Below are 25,943 nucleotides of genomic sequence, written 5' to 3' on the forward strand. Positions count from 1 at the left end.
ATAGATAGAGTGATAAAATGGTGCATGTGTGAGGTACAAGCATGCATTCATTCTCTCTCTCTCTCTCTCTCTCTCTCTCTCTAGTTAAGCTCATCCTTTTGGGTTAAAAGGCAACCCAGACTGAATTGGGAGAACAGTGTACAATACAGAAATTCATGTTCTCACATTCTAGAAATTACAATATTAAAGTCTGGAAGAGTTTGATTTCTGTTTAACGGTCCTCTTCTTACTCAGCTAAGATTTGCCTTCTCCCTGTCTATTCACTTGGCCTTTTCTCAACATGTGCTGTCTTTCATCTTTGGCCCCCATAATATCACACTTGAGAGTAAAGTCTAAACACTGAATTGGCTGAGAGAATGCAATCATTCTGCCCACATCTGAGGTTCAGGTCATACATGCAGGCTGACCAGGACTGATTGCCTTATGTCCATGACTGGAATCATCTTCCATAGGACTTTCAGGAAAAGTCTTTTTTTTCCTCCTAGGAAGCCAAACTGTAGGGAATCAGTGATAGATAAGATAACTTTTAGCATCTCTACACAGTTTTCTTTTACTCTCTCTTTCCCTTTCTTTTCTTTCTTCCTCTTCTCTTTCTCTTTTACTTCCTCCCTCTGCCTTTGCTCTCTTTAAATTAACCTGAAGATTTACATAGCTAGTTGCTAAAATTATACAATCACTGCAGGAAAAAAAATCAATACAATTTCTTTAAAAAATTAAACAAAAAATGTCCCAAAACCTAGATATAGACCAGGTCCCGTAAGATAGAGCATATACACATGTATCCATAAATTAGGGCAAAATATATACCTGAAAGCAAAAATACACAAGTCTGTAGTGAGTCAGTATCAAGTTTATAATAAAATAGTGTCCACTTAGACTTAGATACCCTCCTCACCTACTTCCTATTACAGTTCTCTCACTCACTCCAAAGCTAACCTTACCAAAGCAAAGACTACAAAAGCTGAATAAGGGCAAGAGACTGGCATACTTTAACAATGACTCTTTAGTCACTGTCGAACCACATCATCAGCTGGGGCCCTAATCAGGGAGTCCTAAGATTCCCAAATAGACATGATGGGCCTAGACCTCAAATAAATCCCTCTTTCCATTGTTACCAGTCATTTCTATCAGGAACAACACAACAGACCCCTCTGTGGCCCACCATAGGCCCTTACCCTCAAATTGGATCAACAATGGTAGAGAATGTTCCCCATCCTCTGAAGGGAGGATGGACAACATACTCTATGCTACAACTGAGGAAGATGGGTTGATATTGGAGTAGCCTGGAATGTTCCTACTGATGAACATAGAATATGAGCTCAGATCTACAGGGATGCAGAGGTCACATAGGCTCCTAAACTGATTATGGGCCCCAGATCACATCAAATTGATGGGGTTTACAATCAAAAATACTTATAACCCTTTCCCATATTAAGGAACTACTCTCTTCCCTGATCCAGCTTTCTGGTCCTTTTCCCAGCCATGACATCACCTTCCCCAGACAATAACTTGGATCCACCAGTATATCAGATTTCACCTCCAGCAAAAAAAGCAAAAAAAAAAAAAAAAGCTAGTATAGCCACAGGCCCTTTGAAATATAACTAAAATATGCCTACTAACTATCTACAAAATGGAGGACCCCCCCCCAACTCTTCATCTGTACTATTCCTGCCTTTAGGTCCATGATTGGTCAACAATTTGTTTGGCTTTGTATGTTAACTCTCTTTTTAACTACCAGGTTTCAGATGCTAGCAGGATGCCAATCAGTCTTCCCTAGACAGACAACCCCACCAATGTGTCCTGGAGCTCTGCTTCCCCAGAGCTCTTCCCCACTAGGGAAAGAGAGAGACAAGCTGGGAGTATAGATCAACCTGTTAACACCCATGTTCAGCAAGGAAGCAATTACAGAAGCCAGACCTTCAAACTTCTGTACCCCACAACGATCTTGGGTCCATACTTCCAGGGAGTTAAAGAATAGGAAAGCTATCAGGGGAGGGGATGGGATACAGAGTTCTCTGGTGGTGGGAATTGTGTAGAGTTGTACCCCTCCTAGGCTATGTTTTTTTGTCAATGTTTCCTTTTTATAAATAAAAAAAAATTAAAAAGTTAAACATAGACTTAGCATGCTACTGGTTTCCACCCAAGAATAATAAAAAATAAGTAAACAAAAAAGGCATTTGTATAAGGAGTTCATAACAGCATCATTGACAGTGATAGCCAAAAATTAGAAACAATCCCAATGCCCACAAACTAGTAAATCAATTTTATAAAGTAATGTAATAGAAAGCTCTATAGTGATAAAAACTAAGTGCTAACACATACAACAAAACATTATATTTGATTTCATAATGCAATATACTATATGATTCCTTTGCACAGTCATAGAAAAGCAAAATCACAGACTTAAAACACATCATTGGTTGTCTGATGTCCAGGGTGGGAATAGAGAAAGACTGCAAAAGGCACAAAGGACTTTTGGAGATTGTATATTTTCCTGTGGCTGCTCTAACAAATTACTGCAAACTTACTTAAAACAATAACCAGAAACAAATTATCTTAAAGCTTTAAAGTATCCTATGTGAGATGAGCATTAGAAGGCTAAAATTACATAAGATCACTCTCCCTCAAACACAACGGATAACTATTTCTTGATTTTTTAAATGTCTGTAACATTAATAACTTATAACTCCTTCCTCCACTTTTAAAGTCAGTTATACAGAACTTCTCCGATTTATTAGTTCCCTCTGTTTGTTTTTTCCATATGGTGTCCCTTTTTAGTCCCCACCCCCATGTTTGTTAACATTTAATTTTTTTTTTTTACTCCAGGGTTAGGTTATTGCTGGGGCTCCATGTTGACATGACAAATCCACCAACCCTGGCAGCCATTTCTTCCTTTTTTTTCTTTTCTTTTCATTTTGTCAGAGAGAAATTGAGAGGGGAGGGCAGGGGGCGGGGAGATAGGGAGAAAGATGTCTGAAGACTTTCTTCACCATTTGTGAAGAGTACCCACTGCACGCTGGAAGAGGGACTTAAAACCCAAGTCCTTCAGCACGATGACTGGTGACGTGTGTGCTCAGCAGGGTGTGTGACCTCCCAGTGCACCAACATTAACATTCTTTATAGATTAAGATGCGAATATCTTTTAAGAAACCAATTTTTCTACCTACCATCTTCTGGGGTAGTGAAAATTTCCATGTCACTATTATGGGGCAACTTCAAAAGTGTTCATTAACTCTTTAAATTGTGCACTCAAATATATATATATATTTAGGTCAATGCAACCATTTATTAGCATGGAATGTTAGTCTAACTGTAATTCTAGCCTACTGCCCCTTTCTTTGGCACCAAATACAGCATAGGGCAAATTGTGACCAGAAAGAGCCCTGGTCTTGTTCTTTTATTTTCATGCTGGAAGGAGTCTTAGCTCTGTCATATAGAACCCAAGCATGTTCTTTTTCTTCACTCCAGGAGATTGTTTTCTGTTGGTACTAAGACATCAAGCTGTAAATGAGGGACTTCTTTCACACTGAGGAGTGACAACTGGGCAATGAAAGCTTTCCAGAGTTACTATGTCACACCCACAAAGAAATCAGAACAACCATCTCAGAGAGGCTGCCATTGACCAGGAAATCTCACAAGGTCCAGGCCCTTCAGATCCCACTGCTAGTTTCCCATTTCAGTGGTTGCTATTCTGAGTGAAGGGTCTAGGCAGAGGTGACTGAGAAACCTAGTTAACCCTCTGTGGAATGTAGTCAGATTCCAAACTATGTAGGCTGCTTCAGAAGACATGCTGCAATGAGAAGGAGATTGTCTGACATGGTCTATCAGAACCTGGACTAGGGAGAGAGAACATTTCTTACACAGAGCCTAGGCAGGAACATGGCATGTCATGTAAAGCTCACACTGAATTCTTTGTAGTTCCACCCATGACAGTTAGGAGCAAGGTAGGGGGTTGGGGGATACCAGGTGGCTTAGTGTACAGATCAGCATGTTTCAATTTTATTTGTAAGTATACTTTTATAAATTGTTGGAGAAAAACAGGAAGAGAAAAAGAAAGATAATTATCTTAAAAATGCCTACAGAAGTCAGGGTAATAACACAGCTGTTTATGCAACAGAATCTCATGCCTGAGATTCTGAGGTCTCGGGTTCACTCCCCAGTACCACCATAAGCCATAGCTAAGACTAAGGCATAAGAAATTTATAAAAGAGGGTGGGGCAGTGGAACATCTGGTAGTGCACATATTTTACCAAGAGCAGGGCCCTGTATTCAAGCTTAGGGAGTGGTAAAGCAGTGCTGTAAGTATCTCTCATTCTCTATCTCCATCCATCTCTACTCTCTCTGTCTCTATCAAAATAAAGGGGGGAAAAAGTGGGGAACTGGCCACCAGGCAGGAAAATAGCATAATGCTTATGCAAAATGACTTGCATGCCTGAGGTTCTATAGTCATAGGTTCAATCCTCTGAACCATCATAAACCAGAGCTAGAGCTGAGCAATGCTCTGGTAAAAACAACCAGAACAAAACTGGCACCAATCCCCAGTGTTAAACCTCGTGGCAATAAAATACATTTATGGGCAGGGTGGTGGCACACCTGGCTGGGTGCACATGTTACAGTGTGCAAGGACCTGGTTTTGAGCCCCCGGTCCCTGTCTGCAAGGGGAAAGCTGTGCAAGTGGTGAAGCAGGGTTGCAGGTGTCTCTCTGTCTCTCTCCTTCTCTATCCCCCTCTTCCCTCTTGATTTCTGACTATCTCTACCCAATAAATAAAGATAACAAAAAATAAAATAAAATACACTTATAAAAGATGAATGATGAAAAGGAGCATGTTTGTTGACAAGTAAATGTAAATAGAAATAGAAAGATACAATTGACATTCTTAAGTGATAACATTCAAGGCTGAAGAATGATGAGAAACAAGTTTTGTAATAAGTATATTACTTATTATTTTTATTATTTTTTAATTTTGTGATAGGCATATTACTTTTTTCTTATTTGGATAAGAATATAAAAAAGAAAGGAATTAACACTATTTTCAATCACTATGAACCTTTAACAAATCTGTTTTGAAGAAATACAGTATATATAGAAATGCTTACTAATATGAAGGCTCATAATAACTTACTGTATAAATTATAAGCCCAGTTATTTAACAAGGATGCAACAAAGGATAAAGGACAGTCAAAATGGGGTGTAATATAAACCAAAGAGAAATAAAACATTCCATCACACAGTTAAGTCAGGACCTAAATTTTTCAAAAGTAATAAAAATCTGTACATGGAAAAGATATTACTCATTTATTTCCTCTTTTGTTCATCTTTAGTTTTTCAAATATATTTATTTATTTATTTATTTCCTTTTTGTTGCCCTTATTTTTTTTTATTGTTGTAGTTATTATTGCTGCTGTTATTCGTTATTGTTGTTGGATAGGACAGAGAGAAATGGAGAGAGGAGGGGAAGACAGAGAGGGGGAGAGAAAGATAGACACTTGCAAACCTGCTTCACCACTTGTGAAGCGACTCATCTGCAGGTGGGGAGCCAGGGCCTCAAACCGGGATCCTTATGCTTTGCGCCACATGCGCTTAACGCACTATGCTACAGTTCAACTCCCAGTTTTTCAAATTTTAACATGAAATATAGATATATTTGTACATTAAGAAGCGGACATTTTGTGGGCCTGGTGGTAGTGCTCCTGGTTAAGCTCATAGAGGGTGAAGCACAAGGACTGGCCTAAGGGTCCCGGTTCAAGCCCCCAGCTCCCCACCTGCAAGGGGCTAGCTTTGCAAGCAGTGAAGCAGGTCTGCTGGTGTCTATCTTTCTCTCCCCCTCTCTATCTTCCCCTCCTCTCTTGATTTCTCTCTGTCCTATCCAATAATAATAAAAAAATGGCTACCAGGAGCAGTGGATTCATAGTGCAGGCACTAAGCCCCAGTGATAATCCTGGAGGCAAAAAAAAAAAAAAAAAGGAAGGAAGGAAGGGAAGAAGGAAAGAAGGAAAGAAGGGAGGAAGGAGGAATGGAGGAAGGAAGAAAGAGGACATTTTAATCATCTTTCTCTCAATAAATACTGATTTCGCTTTTCTACCACTTTGCTTCTCTAATAAGAACAATAAGAAAATAATGGGCAAAGAGTTAATTTTATAATTTATCAGATTCACTTAAAAAAATAAAAATCAGGAAGAACCCTGGGAGGAACTGTATTTTTTTATACAGCAACAAGCTAACTCACTGTTGCTTGAGCCCTTGTTCAGAAAATAGCACTTGACCCAAACTAAAGCCTTCCAAACAAAGATTTCTTTAGAGATGTGTGGCACTTGTCATTATTGACTTCTTCCACTGATGCTCTGTATAGTGCTCTCACTTCATAGACATCTTACCTCCTGGGAAAAAAAAAATTAGTGTTTCTTTGCTCTCAGCAATGTAAATATTTTATTATAAATATTTATCATTTGGTTAGTACTAAATGCTTTAAAAACAGATAATATGGCTGATAATATAATTAAAGCTGTCAAATTTCCTTTCTTGAGGACCACTAGAAATATTTTTTTCAAAGGAAATCAAAGTTTTAGGACTAGTAATTAATTTTTAATTTTTAATTTTTTCTGTAAGTGCATAGTATTAAATGATACTTTACCAAAATTCAAACAACTGTAATATAATAAAGATTAGTATAGGGGTTTTACATTCAAATATGTCAGTGCAACATATATCTGAATCAAAAAAAATTTTTTTTGCTTCCAGGGTTATTTCTGGGGCTTGGTGCCTGCACTATGAATATACTGCTCCTGAAGGCCATTATTTTCCATTTTTTTTATTGCATAGGACAGACAGAAATTAAGAGGGGAGTGGAGTGCAGAGATGGAGAGAGAAAGGTAGACACTTGCAGACCTGCATCACTGCTTGTGAAATGACCAGCTGCAGGTGGAGAGCCAGGGGCTCGAACCGGGATCTTTGCGCTTTGCGGGGTCCTTGCACTTTGTACTATGTGCACTTAACCCAGGGTGCCACCACCTGACCCCTGAATCAAAATCTTTAGAAGATTTTCACTAGAGTAACTGTTAACACTGTAAAGACTTTGCTTTCAGAACTGGACTGGGAGACAATGAAAGTGGGGTCAAGTTTCTAGAGACTTCCAATTGTATATGATCCTGACAATGTCACTTCTTTCAATGATAAGCACTTCCAAACTTAATGTTCTTACATTCTGTTCTATGACTCACTGGAAATTTTCAGTCTTGTTTCTTATTCTACTACCCAGAATTATAACGCAAATATTTCACCTGTATTTTGTTAGGGTAAACTTGGCTACACTGACAAATGCACAGATTTATTGCCTAACATGAAGAGGTCTGGGTGTTTCTGTTTTTTTCTCCTCTGGTAGACCATGTGTGTATTTCTACTTAATGGTGTCCAGTTTAACAGAACTTCTTTGTATTTTGAAGGGAAAATAGCATGGCCTTATAGTCATCTGCAATTAACAGGCAAAAAGAAAAGAAAATATGGTGATGATACACAACCCAGAGGTAATAAAACCCACTTCTAGGCCCATTGGAATATACCTAGAATAGACTTCCTAGCTTCTTCCAAAATGAAAACTCCCAAATCTCATCTGCTATATTCTTACTTTTAGGTTCATGATTATTAAACAATTTGCTCTTCTTTATAGTTTACTGATTTTCAGCCACCAAGTACAGATGCTACCATGATGCTTCCCTGAGCAGATAAACTTCACTAATGTGCCCTGGATGCCACCTCCCCAGAGATCTGCCCGACTAGGGAAAGATAGAAACAGGCCGAGAGTATAGATTGACCTACCAATGCTCATGTCCAGCAGAGAAGCAATTACAGAAGCCAGACCTTCCAGCTTCTGCACCCCATAAAGATCTTTGATTCATACTCCCAGAGGAATAAAGAATAGGGAAGCTTCCAGTGAAAGGGATGGGATACAGAACTCTGGTGACAGGAATTGTATGGAATTGTACCCCTCTAATCCTACAACCTTGTTGATCATTAATAAATCACTAGTAAAAAACGATAAGAAAAATAACTACTCATATGCTTATACCTAAACAAAAAGGTGCTAAGAAGAGCAGTCCTACAATAGAAATCTGGTTCCTATGACTTCTAAGTTATGGAGCAGAACAATACCAATTCTAATGTGAAACACATGAGAACTAGTAAGAAAGAAAACAAAATCAGGGAGATACTTAAGAAAAAATGTTGGGCATTATGCCAGCTCCTCCCCCCCCCCCCACTCTATGCTGCATTGCTTGATGCTGCGGTCTGTTTAAATAATCATTGTTTTGCCTGAGACCCACCTTGCCTGCAGGGCATTAGTTTAATCCCCATTGGTTTAATCTCCATTGGTTTAATCCCCACTGGTTCGCGCTCTTTTTCCACTCAGCCCCCTCTCCTAGTCACTTCCTTTTTTCCACTCAACCACTTCCATCTCAGAAGATATTTAAAGGCAGATCAATAAAAGCAGTAAGGTACTGTGTGTTCCTGCTCTGCAAGTCCCAGGGTCTCCCTCTGGTGACTCTAGTTCCTGATCCCTTTCCTGCACAGCAGCCTAGGTTGGCTCCAGTTGAGTTCTCTCCAACCCACAGAGCACATGCCTGGGAAGAAGCACCCTCAGGCTAGCCTGGCAAAAAAAAAAAAATACATATTTTTTACAACAGTGTAGTAATGAGCCCATTAAAGTGTCTTTACAGGGGACCAAGTGGTGGTGCACCTGGTTGAGCACACATGTTACAATGCACAGAGACTCAGGTTCAAGGCCCTGCCCCACCTGCAGCACAAAATCTTTGTGAGTGGTGAAGTAGTGTTACAGGTATCTCTCTGTATCCCTGTAACTACCTTCACTCTCAATTTTTGGCTGTCCCTATCCAATAAATAAATAAAGATATTTTTAATTACCTTTATAATATCCACAGTCCACATAACACTAAGACATTTGCCCTCCCTTTCATTCTGTAACTACACTGAACCAAGGTTAAGATAGAGGGAAGGATTTTTACAGAAACTTGATATCCAGTTTCATCTTAATTTCCTCCAGTTCTCACTCCTCAATACATAATGTTTCACAGTCCACTAATAAGGATCTTTTTCTCAGTCTGTGAATAAGGAAAATCAGAGAATACACTCATAGTTTATCACTTCCATAATTTGTCTTTTTCAAATTCTAAGGTTCTTTACACCATTCATAATTTCCTGATGACAAATTGCTAATGGAGGCACAACAGCACCTAGGTAATCTAAATTTCACTATCAGGGGTCTGATTTTCCTATTCAAAAAGTATACAAAAATCTGGCCACTGCCCAAAAGAGAGAAATCAAGATTTCTAACATAAAATGAAAGGGGAGTAAGATTCAAAGCCTTTTCCCATCTAACTTTATTCTAATTTTTCAGAATTATTAGTTTTCTGCAAATGGAATTTTTCAGTACAAAAGACAGTTGCAGAATGAGGAAAAAAAGTTCTATAATTTCATATCTGAATGAAATTTACAAAAACAGAATCTCATTATATACAGTTTTTACAGTCTTGATATAAGGTTTGCCCATTTTAGAAGTACAGTTTTAACCTCTCATCTGCTCATATACTATTTTTCAAAATGCAGGCACTACACATAAGATATCAGAGCAGAAAATAAACAGCACACTTCTGTGGGAGCACATAGATTAACCCAATCTTGGAGGAAATAAAATTTCTAGAAAACATACTAGAGGGATAAACTACCTTTCATCTTGATTTCACTTATCACAGATAAATTTGAAATTTGTACAAAGGTGTAATAGGGAATTTTTTGTTAAATACCATACCATATAAAATGAACATTCCCTTTTTTCTTTTAATAAATATTTTAATCCTAAGAGAAAAATCTTCCAAGTATATATGAGTATGCATACACACACACACACACACACACACACACACACACACATATATATAACTCTTTGAACCATAAGTGCACACACACACACACACACACACGTATTCATGATACATTTTTTATGGATAAATGGATGCCTTTTTAAAATATTTCTAATTTGACATTTACCAAAATAATTCTTAATTTATACCAATGTAATCTATAGATTTAAAGTATATATCAGTAACTACTCAAGTATTAGGTCACACATTGTTGTTTCCTTTATTCTGTGGTGTAAATTGGTAGGGTACTCCCCAGAGCAGATACTGATTGTTCTCTTTTGTGTTCTTTGTGAATGATGCTTCCATCTACCTCCAAATTCAAGCACAAGTCCAGACTCAGCTAGTAATTGGGACTTGCTAATGGGTCAAGACAAAGATGTAGCGTGAGAGTTCTAAACAGGCCTGCCTTGCTGTGTTTCCATTGAAGACAGTAACATTTCTGATACCAGAGCATTCCATGCCTCAGGAACAAGGAACCTTCCAGTTATTCCAGCCTAAGGTCAAGGGACGAACTTTTCACCTCCCCAATGCTATATGAAGTAAACGAAATTATACCTTCTCTGTTCCAACTCCTCAGCCAGGTATAAGCAACCATTATAAGGAAATGAGAAAAGGGATTCATATGATGAACTGCCCACAAGCAGTTTTGTGTTGTTCACTCCAGACCATATACACTTGATAAAACAGTTAGAAAAGGCAGAACTCTCTCCCCCTAGTTTTCCAAAAACTTCCTTTTGCTTCTTTGTGAATATGCCACACACAGGAAACCACATAAACAAAATTAATTATCAAGGGGCTCGAGATGTAACAAACTGAAAAAAGAATATAGCAAATGTTAGTGTGACAGTACTGAATTAGTTACTTCCAACTTTTGTGCATTCTGCTTTTATTCCTATCAAAGTTTACACCAAAAAAATCTTGTACTTGCAAGGCACACTTCTTGGGCCTACTAAACTTGAAAGCTGCATCAAATCCTTGATCTTTTCTTTGCATGTTTCCAAAATCCAGCATACATCCCATGTGCATAGTAAGTGTTCAATAAATGTTGGTTGGATAGAAAAGTGACCAAAAAGAAAAATAAAAAAATACTAGTGATGAAATATATGTATGTATGAGAGATACTACATTTTGAAAGACTTGAAAGCAAAACAAAGAATCCAGGGACTTAGAGTAACACAATTGAGGCTGTAGCAATGAGAGGGCTGTATACACAGAATCAAATCACATAGGCAAGTGGCAGCAGCAGCCTAGTGGGAAAGAATACTTCATGCTCTCCAGATATAGAAAAAAATAAGCTTGTAGAAATATGGTAACTGTTAATAATATAAAATTGACAAGAGAAGAGGGAACCACCTTGACATTTGATTACTACTTAGTCAATATTCAAACTCATAAGAAAGTGAGCAGATGTTATCCAAAGCAGATGTGAAAACACACATAATAGAATAAGGACTAAAGGGATTTGGTTACTTGCCTCCAATGTGTATTTGTTTTATGGGGGAAAAAAGCTTCAGACTTAATCCAACAAAAAATGTGCCATTTCTGGTTCATTTTCTTCATTTTTTTCCATCTCCTTTTTATGAAAATTTATCAAAAATTTGAGATGAGGCAGTTGACAAAACCTTTACTATTTGTGCAGCTCAGATGTCCAAAAGCATTCCTGTTTCTTATCAAGAAAAAAAAAGGTGACCCAGTGAGAATTTTCCATTTATAACAAGTAGGTTTACCAAAACAACAGTAAAGAGCTAAAAATGTCATAAAGTTAAGATCAAGAAACTAGGGAGTTGGGTGGTAGTGCAGTGGGTTAAGCTCATGTGGCAGGAAGAGCAAAGATCAGTGCAAGGATCCTGGTTCCAGCCCCTGCCTCCCTACCTGCAGGGCAATCGCTTTACAGGTAGTGAAGCAGTTCTGCAGGTGTCTATCTTTCTCTCCCCCTTTCTGTCTTCCCCTCCATTTCTCTCTGTCCTATCAACAACATTAATAACAACAACAATAATAAGTACAACAATAAAAAACAAGGGCAACAAAAGGGAAAAATAAATAAATAAATATTTTTTTAAATTTTTAAAAAGATCAAGGAACTAGATAGTCACAGAGCATGTGAGACTTATGCATCAATATTGTCTGGTCAGTGTGGTGGTCAATGTGTGGTCAGTGTTTGATAAATACTGGGTTACAGATAGGAACGATCTTTTCATAAACAGATTTAGGACCTAAATTCAGAACCTTCTTGAGGGGGAGGAATAGAATATTTAACGACTAAAAACTTGACATTAAATATTTCATATCATTGTCATTTAAACACAAAGAATTTCACAACCAGATTCTCATTCTACTGAGGATGGAAGGAAGAAAATAGAATGGGAGAAGGAAGGGGGAGAAAGTGTGAGCAAATACTTATGTGGACCTACCTTGTGGCAAATGTAATTCGAAAGCTTTTGAACTGAAACAAAAATAATCTGTGAGGTTAATGGCCTCACTCTGGAATAACCTACATTTTCCATTTTACTACTTAACTACATCTAAAATAAGCACAAAATAGGCTTTACATCCTGTTTCCTGTATGTAGTATGTTCAGGACTCATGGGTCATGTTTGCCAACACACATTGTAACCTCACTCTCTTATAGCACAATAGTCTTAAGGGCTTAGTATCAATATATTCCTCACCTGTACTATGGTAGTGGTGTAGGACTGCAGGTATCTCTCCCCACTTCTACCTTCCCTCCCCTTCTCAATTTCTCTCTGCCTCTATCCAAGAAATAAAATAAAAAAGATAGGCCCCAGGAGCAGTGGGTCTGTGGTGCTGGCACTGAGGCCCAGTGACAACCCTGGAGGTTAAAAAAAAAAAATCTTAGGAGCTTTGTATAAGCCTGGATCCTAGTAGGTACTCAATAAATACTGTATGAATAAAAATATTAAGTGAATTAATAGACACACTTAAAATTCAAGGGCATCAAAGCATTTACAAAGAGATAAGATAGCAAAAGGAATATCACATTTGGGGAGGAAAGATGAAAAGGATGTCACCAAAAATGAGTTTCTCTTCTAATTCTCTCCTGAAACTGGTCTGGGTTTTTAAGTGGATACACATCTAAAAATACACAATGAATCGAGCAGATGTTTGGGCCTACATTTTTTGTTTCCCCTCTCCATATTCTAACATAACTCTTGAATTTCCTCCGGTTTTTAAATAATATCATGTTTACATTATTAGCACTAAAAAGTTTGGTTAGTCATCTCCGTCAGGAACAACATCACAAACCCTCTTGTGGCCTCTACAGGACCTTGCCCTCAATGTAGAACAACAACTGTAGGGCATGCCCTACTCTCTGAAGATAGGCTGGATCAACATACTCTGCCACTTGAAGAGGACAGGTCCTGAAATGAGTGCAGCCAAGAATATTTCATGCTATGTCCACAGAATGCGAGCTCAGACCTACACGGATGTAGACGTTGCACATGCTCCTGTGCTAAATATGGGCCCAAGGTCAGATTGATAGGGATTACAGTTAAGGGTATGTATATACTTTCCCCATATTTGGGAAATACTCTCTTCCGTGATCCAGATTTCTGGTCCTATTTCCAACTCTGACACCATCTCCCCCAGACAATGCCTTTAGCCCACCTGCAAGTTAGCTGTTGGGCTCAAGCAAAAATTAGTAAAGTGATAGGCCCCTTGGAATATACCTAAAATAGACTTCCTAGCTTCTTCCAAAATGCAGACCCCAAATCTTATCTGCTGTATTCTTACCTATAGGTTCCTGATTATTAAACAATGTGTTCTTCTTTATATCTTACTGCTTTTCAGCTACCAAGTAGCAGGTGCTATCATGACACCAGTCTGACTTTCCTGGGCAGACAATATCATCAATGTGTCCTGGAACCCCACCTCTCAAGAGTCCTGCCCCACTAGGGAGAGAAAGAAATATGGGTTGACCTGCCAACACCCCTGTCCAGCAGAGAAGCAATTACAGAAGCCAGACCTTTCACCTTCTGCACCCCATAATAATCCTGGGTCCATAAGTTCAGAGGGATAAGGAATAGGAAAGCTTCCAATGGTGGGGATGAAATACAGAACTCTGGTGGTGGAAATTCAGTGGAATTTACCCCTTTTATCCTATGGTCTTATTGATTAATATTAAATTTAAAAAAGGAAAGTATAGCTAGAGAAAGCAGAAAGATGTCCCTAAATTGAAAACTATGGAAGTCTATAAAATCACAGAAATATAAAATCATCTACTGAGTATTTTCTCACTAAAATAAAGTATAAAGCAAGAATTTCCTCTTTTGCCTCTCCTTTAGACATTGCATTAGAAACTCTGTTTTACAGCAAGGTAAGAAAAGGTAATTAAAACTGCACAATTTGGAAAGAAGTAATAGACTTATTTTATAGATATTTTTATCACATATACAAAAAATATGAAAGAAACAATAACACAAAAATAATTTCTTGGAACTAAACCACTGGCAGCAAAGTTCCAAGATGTGCAGCTAATAGACAAAAACTTATTCTTTCCTCTTTATGAATAATGAACTATCAGAAGTTGAAATTTAAAGTACAATGAAATTTTTATTAATGAACACATACACAAAAATACTTAGGCATATCTCTAACAAAACATATACAAGATCTATATGAGGAAAACCATAAAACTTATAAAAGCAATAAAAGTAACTAAACAAATGGATATCCCATGTGGCAGTTTTTAATTCAAATATAGAAGAAAGAGAAGCAGAAAGGGAGAGACAGTGCAGCATCAGAGCATACCCTGTGCCATAACACTACCAGGGCTGCAGTTGGCATGGTAAGGCACAAGCCGCCTGGTAAGTTATCTCTCCAGCCAGAGAATGATTGCTTTTTAGAACCCACTATGAATACTCAAGGTCACTATAAGTTTGTATGTTGGTTTAACAGCCTTAGTGTCATCCCTTTCCGTTTCACCTATGTTGTAAGTAAGATGAGAACTAAAACAACGGAAGGCCATTAAAAGGTCAAATTGTGGCTATCATTTCCATTAACAGCTATATGGCAGAGACATAGCTTTTGATCCTATTAACTTCCTAGTAGTGCACTTCAGCCATTAAACATACTTCTCTATGCTATCTTCTTCAGTTCTGGTTCTAGGGAGATGATCCATAAAACACCCTGAAGGATTTGTGGCTCCCATAGTCAGACCTGATAATAAGAGAAAATACAAATCTGGATCAAATTTATCAGTTTTTCATCCAAATTTTATCAGTTTGAGAAATTATTATATCTCTTCTGGAGTTAGGGGAGAGGGAACGCAGGAGGGTCACACAGATTAATTTCACTCCCCATAGAAAGTCACAGGAGGAATAGAAAATAAGCATCCCAAGCCAAGAATAGGCAGCTCAGGGTCAGGTGGTGTCGCACCTGGTTGAGTGTACATGTTACAATGCGCAAGGACCCAGTTTGAGCCCCTGGTCCCCACTTGCAGGGGGAAATATTTGCCACTGGTGAAGCAGTGTTGCAGTTCTCTGTCTTTCCTCCTCTCTCTCATCCCATCCCTCTCAATTTCTGGCTGTCTCTATCCAATAAATAAATAAAGATAATTAAAAAAAACTTAAAAAAGAATACACAACGCATTATAAAACAGTTTTATTTTTTGAGGTGGTTAATACTTTACAGTGCAATTACTGACACATACGTATATTACTGCTAAGCACCAGGCCTCTAAAGTTTTCTTATTCCCCTCTGGTCCCTTCACTCCCCAGACTCCTTTGCTTTACTGTAATACACAGTGTCCAGTTCATTTTTCACTTCGCGTTCTCCCTTTCTGTCCTTATTTGTTAAGTGAGATCATTTGTTATTTGTCTTTTCGATGGCTTATCTCACTTAACACGAAGCCTTCAAGTTCCATCTAATACAATGCAAAGGAGATAACTTCATTTTAACAGTTGAGTAGTATTCCACCTTGTAAATATGCCACATTTCATGATGGCCAAAAATAAAAGTAGTATGCCCACATCTGTTGAGAATTGAAAGTTGCTGGAAAAATGTCTGTCATAAAACGTTAATGAGAAGTCAATAAAAGTGTTCATTCAAAAAATATGTATCCCACATTTCTTTTTATTTATTCCTCTTGAACATCTGAGTTGTTTCCAGATTTTGGCTACTACAAATTATCCTGCTATGAACATAGGTATATATAAATGTCTTCTGATAGATACTTTTGTTTTCTTTGGATAAATCACCAAGATAGAAATTGCTGGATCATAAGTTAGTTCTACTCTTGGTGTTCTGAGAATCCTCCAGACTGTTTTCCACAACCAATTTACATTCCCACCAGCAGTGCAGAAGTGTCCCTTTCTTCCCCATACCCTCATCAACATTTGTTATTAGTAACTTTTCAAATGTAAGACATTCTCACAGGTGTAAATTGGTATCTCGCTGTTGTCTTTACTAGCATTTCTCTGATAATCAGTGACTTTGAGCACTTTTTCACACATCAGTTGGCCCTCTGGATGTCTTCTTCAGTGAAGTTTCTACCCATGTCCTTGCCCCATTTTGTAATAGCATTGTTTTGTTTGTTTTTGGTGTTAAGCTTACTGTGCTCTGTGTGCATTTTGGTTATTAGTCCTCTATCAGATGCATGCTGTGTAAAGATGCTGTTCCACACTGTAGGGTGTCTTTCTCTTATGGAGGTGGCACCCTTATCTTTTACTGTGCAGAAGCTCCTCAGTTTGATGTAGCCCCACTAATTTATTTATTTATTTTGCTGACGGGATTTGAGTCTTTGAAGACCTTTCTGAAGCACAGAGTGAAGTGTTTTGCCTATGTTTTCTTCCATGTATCTGATAGAATTTAATGTCCATGTCTTTGATTCAGTTGGAGTTGACTTACGTACAGTGATATGTGGTGGTTCAATTTCATTCATTTGTATGTTTCAACTCAAGAGTCTAAGAGAATGTCTTCTTAAACTGTTCTTTTATAACCATTTGTTTCTTGAGTTTCTTCTATTTCTTCTTCCTCTTTCATACTTTAAAGTTGTCTTGTATTCCAATGGCTTCTGTCTTACTGTGTATCACCTTGTTGAGGGTTAATTGTTCCTTGTTTCATTCTCTGTGGCATTCCTTTCAGTAAGTATTCCAAGGCAGGTCTGTGAATATCAAACTCCTTTAGTTTTTGTACATCTGGTACAGTTTTGATTGCTCCTTCATATTTGAATTTTTATTAGGTTATTCCACACAACAGGAGCTCAAGTGCTAGACTAGTTTTGTATGCACGAGTCATATGTATATATAAATATACATTGTATAGTATAATTTGTGTCTAATATCTACATGTAGTCAACTGTATCTTCTACAGAGATAATGCTTTTGACAAACAAGTCACTCACCCTGTGCCAAGCCTGTACACAGAATCTGATCATCCTTCTCTGGGTATTCAGCAAGTCTCAGTCAGAAATTTTTGCTTCCAATGATTACATCAAGGTTCCTTATCACCATGACCTGGGTGATAAGGAACTTTTAAAGACCTGATCAAGACAGCAAGGTATTTATATTGCATAGTCTTCTGGTTCTTCTTCTAGCGTTTGCCCTTCTTCCGTAGCCAGTCAACAGCGTCAGGTTGAAAGCTGTCAGGAGCTGCTTGTTGCTGGCTTTGAAAGTGACTGGGATCCATGTGGATTCAGTCGGCTAGGAAGGATCATCAGTTTCCCCAATGAATGGGTACTCACGGGATGCACCACGAGAAGGTCGATCCAATGCATCCCAGTCTTCTGGTAGTAAAAAGAAAAGGCATGGCTAATGGTGGAGTTGAAACTAAAGCAATTAACATGTGTCTAGATACAGCTAAAACCTTTATTCCAGTCAATAGATAAAGGTGACAGAAAGCAAGAATAGACACTTTTTGAAGCTATGTATGTAGTGTACAGGCATGTAGAAAGAGGGAACTCATTTCATTATAGCTATATAATGCTAGATTTTTCATCTTGCAACTTGTTTCAGAGCATTCCACTAAAATTAATACTTACATATCTCTTTGGTAACTTCAGTTTCTGCTCTTCCAGCATTTGGCGGGTGTCTCTTAGACTACTCATAAGTCTTTAGGTGCTTCACAAGGATGTCAGACATCATGTCTGTTTTTCCAGGAACAAATAATTTTTTAGCTTCAACCTTCAAACTCTGGAGATTAGTAAAATCTACAGGGTCAGTGAAATAGCTCATTGGGATAGTGTACGACCTTGCCATTCATGGGACACCAGTCTCCAAGAACAGCCAGCCACATTGAAGGAAACTTTGGTGCTGTGATATCTCTCGATTTCTCTCTGCCTCTGTATCTATCTACCTTATAAAACCAACTGGATGCAGGAGTATATTAAAAAGATTGTTCATCATGACCAAGTGGGGTTTATCCCAGTCATGCAAGGTTGGTTTAATATACGTAAATGAATCAATGTGATCCACTACATCAACAAAGGCAAGACCAAAAACCACATGGTCATATCAATAGATGCAGAAAAAGCCTTTGACAAAATACAACATCTCTTTATGATAAAAACACTACAAAAATGGGAATAGATGGAAATTCCTGAAGATAGTGGAGTCTATATATAGCAAACCTATAGCCAACATCATACTCAATGGTGAAAAACTGGAAGCATTTCCCCTCAGATCAGGTACTAGACAGGACTGCCCACTATCACCATTACTATTCAACATAGTGTTGGAAGTTCTTGCCATAGCAATCAGGCAGGATCAAGGAATTAAAGGGATACAGATTGGAAGAGAAGAAGTCAAACTCTCCCTATTTGCAGATGACATGCTAGTATACACAGAGAAACCTAAGGACTCCAGAAAGAAGCTTTTGGAAATCATCAAAATACAGTAAGGTGTCAGGCTACAAAATTAACATTCAAAAGTCAGTGGTATTCCTCTATGCAAACACTAAGCTAGAAGAAAGTGAAATCCAGAAATCAATTCCTTTTACTATAGCAACAAAAACAATAAAATATCTAGGAGTAAACCTAACCAAAGAAGTGAAAGACTTGTATAGTGAAAATTATGAGTCACTACTCAAGGAAACTGAAAAAGACACAAAGAAGTGGAAAGATAGTCCATGTTCATGGGTTGGAAGAATTAACATCATCAAAATGAATATACTACCCAGAGCCATCTACATTTTAATGCTGTCCCCATCAAGATCCCAAGCACATTTTTTAGGAGAGTAGAACAAATGCTATAAATATTTATCTAGAACCAGAAAAGACCTAGAATTGCCAAAACAATCTTGAGAAAAAAGAACAAAACCGGAGGCATCACACTCCCAGATCTCAAATTGTATTATAAGGCCATTGTCATCAAAACTGCTTGGTACTGGAACATGAATAGACACACTGACCAGTGGAATAGAATTGAGTGCCCAGAAGTGAGCCCCCACACCTATGGACATCTAATCTTTGACAAAGGGGCTCAGACTATTAAATGGGGAAACCAGAGTCTCTTCAACAAATGGTGTTGGGAAACATGGGTTGAAACATGCAGAAGAATGAAACTGAACCACTGTATTTCACCAAATACAAAAGTAAATTCCAAGTGGATCAAGGACTTGGATGTTAGACCACAAACTATACGATACTCAGAAGAAAATATTGGCAGAACTCTTTTCCGAATAAATTTTAAAGATATCTTCAATGAAACGAATCCAATTACAAAGAAGACTAAGGCAAGTATAAACCTATGGGACTACATCAAATTAAAAAGCTTCTTCACAGCAAAAGAAACCACTACCCAAACCAAGATACCTCTCACAGAATGGGAGAAGATCTTTACATGCCACACATCAGACAAGAGGTTAATAACCAACATATTTAAAGGGCTTGACAAACTCAACAACAAGGCAACAAATAACCCATCCAAAAATGGGGGGAAGACATGGACAGAATATTCACCACAGAAGAGATCCAAAAGGCCGAGAAACACATGAAAAAGTGCTCCAAGTCTCTGATTGTCAGAGAAATGCATATAAAGACAACAACAAGATACCACTTCACTCCTGTGAGAATGTCATACATCAGAAAAGGTAACAGCAGCAAATACTGGAGAGGGTGTGGGGTCAAAGGAACTCTCCTGCACTGCTGGTGGGAATGTCAATTGGTCCAACCTCTGTGGAGAACAGTCTGGAGAACTCTCAGAAGGCTAGAAATGGACCTACCCTATGATCCTGCAATTCCTCTCCTGGGCATATATCCTAAGGAACCCAACACATCCATCCAAAAAGATCTGTGTACACATATGTTCTTGGCAGCACAATTTGTAATAGCCAAAACCTGGAAGCAACCCAGGTGTCCAACAACAGATGAGCGGCTGAACAAGTTGTGGTATATATACACAATGGAATACTATTCAGCTGTAAAAAATGGTGACCTCACTGTTTTCAGCCGATCTTGGATGGACCTTGAAAAAATCATGTTGAGTGAAATAAGTCAGAAACAGAAGGATGAATATGGGATGATCTCACTCTCAGGCCGAAGCTGAAAAACAAGATCAGAAAAGAAAACACAAGTAGAACCTGAAATGGAATTGGCATATCACACCAAAGAAAAAGACTCTGGGGTGGGTGGGTGGGGAAAATACTGGTCCAAGAAGGATTCAGAGGACCTACTGGGGGTTGTATTGTTATATGGGAAACTGGGGAATGTTGTGCATGTACAAACCATTGTACTTACTGTTGAATGTAAAACATTAATTCCCCAATAAAAATATTAAAAAATTTTTAAATGAAAATATTAAAAATTTAAAGTGAAAAAATAACACTATCATTTTTTAAAATGAGATTTTCATTACAGTTTGGGTGGGTGTTTTCTTGAAGCAGTTAGCAACATCTCAACTTTGAGTCATTAGTAGAAAAACACTTTTAAAAATTAAAGATGAAAGGTTAGGAAAGGATTCCGTATATTTATTTTACTACTATACTATGAGTGTTCACAGGGGACAGGAATTACACTGTTTTCAGCACTACAGATTTTTTGTTTCTAAATACATGAGCTATTTAGGTAATACTGTAAAGATGGTTCCCTAATTACCACAGAAGTGGGGAGTCATATAAGAGTACTCAATACCTAGGAATTAAACCAAGTAAACAACTATCTTGGGGCTGGGAAATAGTTCATGTGATAGGTAGAGTGTGGATACCTTACTGTGCTCAAGATCTCAGATTCAAGTCCTCTGCTACCACAAGTGAACATCACAGCACTAGGGGAAACTCCACAGATGGTAGAGTATGCTATGATGTCTCTCTTCCTTGTTACCTAAAATAAAAGAAGGAAAAATGGGAAAATCTGACTCAGGAATTGTAGTTTCACACCTATACTGATGCTACAAGAAACAACAAATTTCCCAATGTGAAAACTTCCGTACTGTTAAGAAAGATAAATCTTGTTCAGCATCTTGCAAAATGGGCAGAGTTTAACTAAAATAGAACCACAGATTACTACAAATGGTAGGTTTTTATTGTGTTATTCTATCTATTCAGTCTGAGGTTATGATCTTCAGTGATATCCTTGGTAGGTGTTAGGCAACAGAAATATTATAGTTGTAGCATCCTGCCCATTGTCTTAGAAAAAATAAATACTCTGAAGTCTCTCCTATTCACTGCTGAATATATGAGTTGGGTCTGTTGAAGTAACAGAAATTTCTTATTTCATTAATGTAAACAATAAGCTTACATTCTTTTAAAAATATATTTATTATTATTATTATATTATTATTATTATTAATTACCAGAGCACTGCTCAGTTCTGGCTTATAATAGTGCTGGGGTCTAAACCTGGGGCTTTTTGTGTGCTAAGTTTGAAGGTAACCCTTTGCATAACCATTAAGCTGTCTCCCCACACACTCATTCTACCCTTAAATATTGTCTTCTCCAAGTCAAGAATTCTTTGTTAATCTGCTCAGAAGACTCAAAGGTAAATTCATCTGCAACTTTATTGCTTTAAAAAAAATCAATGAGGGTGGGGGGGAAGGGGTGGGTGGTGGGGATGGGACACAGTCTTTTGGTGGTGGGAGTGGTGTTTATGTACAATCCTATTAAAGTGTAAACATTATATAAACCACTATTTAATTAATATGAGAGGCGAAAAACTGATGATATGTCTAGAATTTCTTAAAACACAGACTGAGTCTTTTAAATATACAGGCTGTCTTTGATATGTTTTCTCCCAAAAGCCTAGACCAGGGAGAACAGAAGCAACTGATAGCACAGCTATATACAAGATGCTGGGTACTATACCCCAAACCCTATCAAAGGGACTTTCCAAAGTTAACCCTATCACCAAATAATGTGATGATAACAATAACGATCCATTGTCTTCTTGAACCCTAAGACAACAGGAACCTCACATTTCCACTATAGAGTCCATATTTCCCCCAGTCCTGGAACCTTAGGATGGGGCCCACTTTTCTGCATGCTGCTCTCAATTCAAATCAAATGATATTGCATCCGCGGATCACAACCTAATCAACACAATGTGTGCCACCACAGCATGCTTCACTTCAGACTTTGACCAGAGACTTCAGGTGTGGAATGACAACCCTTCAGCTTCATCACTCGGGTGAGACCTTTCCTTCCATAGTATTCTCTAATTCCATTCCAGGTGTTCCACTCCCCAATAAAGTCCCCAAACCTAGATATAGTCCAGGTCCCCTGAGATAGAGCATAGGTTCACCCGTGCCCATAAACTAGGGGAAAAATATATACCTGAAAGCAGAAGTACACAAGTGCATTCAGAGAATACCCCCAACACTCCATCTGCACTATTACAGTCTTTAGGTCCATGATTGTTCAACAATTTGTTTGGCTTTGTATGTTAACTCTCTTTTCAGCCACCAGGTTCCAGATGCTGACCAGACTTCCCTGGACAGACGACCTCATCAGTGTGTACTAGAGTGCCACTTCCTCAGAGCCCCACCCTACTAGGGAAAGAGAGAGACAGACTGGGAGTATGGATCGACCAGTCAACACCCATGTTCAGAGGGGAAGCAATTACAGAAGCCAGGCCTTCCACCCTCTGTAATCCACAGCGACCCTGGATCCATACTCCCAGAGAGATAGAGAATGGGAAGGCTATCAGGGGAGGGGGTGGGATGTGGAGATCGGGTTATGGGAATTGTGCGGAATTGTACCCCTCTCATTCTATGGTTTTGTTAATGTCTCCTTTCTTAAATTAAAAAAAAAATCAATGAATATTTTCAACATTTTTTGAGAAACTTGGGGGGGAAAATCTTTTCTTTTTCAAAACTTTAGTTTCTTTAAAGTCACTTCACTTTTTATCTCTTTAATTTTATTTTTCTAAGATTACAAAGTTAATGGCCATTTTTCTATCATCCTTTGTGATCCTTTCTCTTGATTTGGGGACTAATGACCTTGAATTTTCTGTTTTAATCTTAGAGACAAAGTGCTATGAATCATTACTGTAAAACTTCTAAATTATAAGTAGATATATATTAAATACAGATAGGTTTTCTTTTACATATTGTAGACATTTAGTTGCCCTTTGTAAATAGACATAACTTTTGAATTCTAGTGCACAGAATTAAATTTATCTTACTTTACTGTAGCATTATGCTATTGATATAGCCATTGATTCAAATTCATCCTTATGCTTTATTTTATTTAATATTCTTCCCCTCAAAGTCATCCTGTTTATATGCTTATGCTTTGGATCTGCCTGACAAATTTTATTATGTATTTTATTTTTATGTATATCAATGTATAATATCTAGCAATATTTTGCAGTACTTTATTTGTTTGTATAAATAGCATAGAACTATACAACCTCTAGTTTACTGTTAATAACATTTTGATCTATTTTCATTAATATATGTGCAACTTTTATTCTTGGAAATCTATGTAGTAGGTCCACATATGAATATTTATAGCGTTTGGTTTTCCATTTATATAATTCTAGTTTGTTTTATTCACTTTGATAATTCAAACAATGTTATCATTAGCATTCTTGTACATGTTTCTTTGTATGCCAGGATAAAATATCTTGTCAAGTATACACTTGACTGTGCAATAGCTGGGCTTTATAATATACACACACTCAATTTCTGTCGGTGCTGCCAAATTATTCTTCAAAATCACTGCACCATTTTCTCTCCCACAGAACTGCACAAAGGTTCCCATTTCTCTACTTCTTAGTCCTTGGTTTATTTTATCTTGTCATTCTTTCTTCCCCACTGGTCACATATTAGTCATTAAAATCACTCTCATAATTTGAGTTTTGTTTTCTGATTTGTTGGTCATGACAATGATTATACTTTATCCCCTCAGAAAGCAATTTTCTCAACCCGTCTTGGGTTGTGACTGACAGCATGCATTATTTCTTATTTAATTCCATTTGAAATTTATCACTATCCTTTCAAGGAAGAGAAGAAAACCATATAAGTGGTGCAATTTCCTGTGATAGCATTTCCTAAAAAACTGTGAAAAAAGATCTTCGTACTTCTCAAACTCTTGCTAGCAGCATTTTTCTCTAAATGATCTTTTATGATTTATCACTTTTTATTGAATGATTCACTCACACCTCATTTGCTTCATTGTACATAATGCTATTTGTTCAAGTGTAACATAAATTCCCCTAGCAAAGGAGAAATAAAATCAACAGGAAAGATTAATTTTATTTTTCCAGCAATCACTTTGCCACTTCTTAAGTTGCTGACATGTATAAGGGACCCAATATCCTCAGCCTGTCTTGAGGCCTAGGCATGTTCCCTTTTTATCTTGGAAGTAAAACAAATGAAATAGTCCATCTTGTTAAACACTCATTCAGATTCCACTCTCTATGTGATGGGCTTCCTACAACTACTACGTAAAGAAAGTACCAATTGAAACTGGCCCTGCCATAGAGATTTTTTTTTTACAAAATATGAATAGTACTAAATACCTTAAAGTAAATCGATTTCAACTAAAAGTATTTTAACCTTCTTTTAGGTCAAGAAATAGCAATTTTCCGAGCTTCACTGTAACCTGAGAATTAATCCTAAGAGGCAGGTGTGCACTGCATACCTCATTTGTTCCATGGAATTCACTGAAAATGCCTTTGTCTTTGTAGCCCTTTTTCCTTTCTTCAGCCTATCCTTTCATATCAGATATTCCTTCACAAATTGGAAATTCTTTAATTTTCTTTAGAAACGAAATTAAATTAGGTTAGATGCAAGGGCAACATGGAATGTAAGTCAGATCTACATGTGGTAACCTAGAAAAGACTCCTGGTCCTTCTACAGATGAACAAACTGCGATTCTTAGACGTATTAGTCTTTAGTGGTATTCATAGCTGAGGTTATGATCGGTATGGTATTAGCCTTGGACATAGGACATACATATGGAATGGAGGAGAAAACAAATGAATTACATAATAAAAAAATATGGCAGACAATGATGATTACTTCAAACTGCCTATGCGATATATGAATGACACCTCTGACTGTGGGGTCTCCTGTGTATGGGAGAGTTGCAAAACAATAATACTAAGAACTAATAAATTATTTGTTATGTAGCTTGAATTATCCCTACAGATACTTTGTCAGCTTATTTAATGCTTCTAACACTATGAATTAATAGTATATTAATTGTATACACATTTAATGACAATAACATTCAGAATTTAAGTAAGTAATCCAGGATCACACAAGTAAGGAACAGAATTCAGTGTGACCTAATATTATAATAACCCAGAATCACTGCCTGTTGGCTTAAAAAATTGTACTCATGTGTCTCCATAACCTAAACAGTTTCATGTTTACACCTTGCTCGCTCCCCCAAAACACATACATTTTCTTGAGAGGTGCCTATCCCAAGCAGGCTGTGTAAGTAATTATTCCCTAGAGCGTAGCCACCAGGCAGTTTTCCTTCTTCTTTTTTTTTTTCTTTCTTTTTCCCACCATAGCTGTGTCTAAAAAATGAATTCACCACTCCCAATGGCTTTGTTGTTGTTCTGATAGAGGCAGTGAGAGCCCAAAAGGGAAGGGGTCAACAGAGGAGAG

Source organism: Erinaceus europaeus, chromosome 10 (assembly GCF_950295315.1).
Source record: "Erinaceus europaeus chromosome 10, mEriEur2.1, whole genome shotgun sequence".
Taxonomy (NCBI): domain Eukaryota; kingdom Metazoa; phylum Chordata; class Mammalia; order Eulipotyphla; family Erinaceidae; genus Erinaceus; species Erinaceus europaeus.